The sequence below is a fragment of the Balaenoptera acutorostrata genome, chromosome 19, assembly GCF_949987535.1.
Source record: "Balaenoptera acutorostrata chromosome 19, mBalAcu1.1, whole genome shotgun sequence".
NCBI lineage: Eukaryota > Metazoa > Chordata > Mammalia > Artiodactyla > Balaenopteridae > Balaenoptera > Balaenoptera acutorostrata.
This window is the reverse complement of record NC_080082.1, coordinates 3,500,702-3,501,484: the sequence shown is the minus strand read 5'-3', so window position 1 is coordinate 3,501,484 and position 783 is coordinate 3,500,702. Positions and strand designations below refer to the sequence as shown.

The following is a 783-nucleotide window of genomic DNA, read 5'->3' as shown; positions in this document are numbered from 1 at the left end:
ACATAATGACCTCAAGGTTTGTTCATGTTGTAGCATGTGTCAGAATTTCCTCCTTTCTTTTTTAAGGTCGAATAATTTTCCATTGTATGTATACACCTCATTCTCTTTATCCCTTTGTCCTGTGAGGGTCATTTGGGTTGTTTCCTTTGGCTGTTGTGAGTAATGCTGATACGAACATGGGTGTACCAAATTTGTTTGAGTCTCAGCTCTCGATTCTTTGGGAATATACCTAGAAGTGGGAAGAGCCAGGAAGTAGGTAGCAATGCTTTAACTGTCTGCATGTCGTGAGACCCAAGGGCATCTTCCATCCTCGTCAAGGAGAATGCTAACTGTCTTTCCTTTCATACAGAACGATGCTTTTAATCAGGGACCAATGTGTGGTTCTCTCTTTCTCTTAGACTGAATACATGGGCCAGGGATCCGAGGTGGAAAGGGGAGTGTCTCCTTTCACAATTACACCTAATAACACACCAACAGGGTCTTTGTTTCCCATTTGTGAACACTCTCTCTGTTGGTTTGGAGGTCTGATTCCTTAGGGAATGAATGCTTCCACCAGGAGACGCCACAATGGGCTCCCGTGAGCTGGAGATTGAGTCCGCCAAGACTGGATGGGCTCATGCCACTGACCAACAGAAAGAGAAGGGGGTTACTCACTCTGTGGGACGTGTGATCCTGAGTATAAACGGGAAATGGGGTTTGTGTTACATAATGGGGCTGAGGAAAGCTATGGCTAGAACCCAGGGGACTCTCCTGGGTGCCTCTTACTTAGATCTTCCAAGTCCA

At 45.8% G+C, this 783-nt stretch overlaps 1 non-coding gene across 1 annotated transcript; it reads right to left on the bottom strand.

Moving 5' to 3' along the window:
• Window positions 1–221: 221 nt before the first annotated feature.
• LOC114236520 (U6atac minor spliceosomal RNA) lies at window positions 222–352 on the bottom strand. The gene has a single exon (XR_003622464.1). It is a non-coding gene; the product is annotated as a U6atac minor spliceosomal RNA (small nuclear RNA).
• Window positions 353–783: the final 431 nt, after the last annotated feature.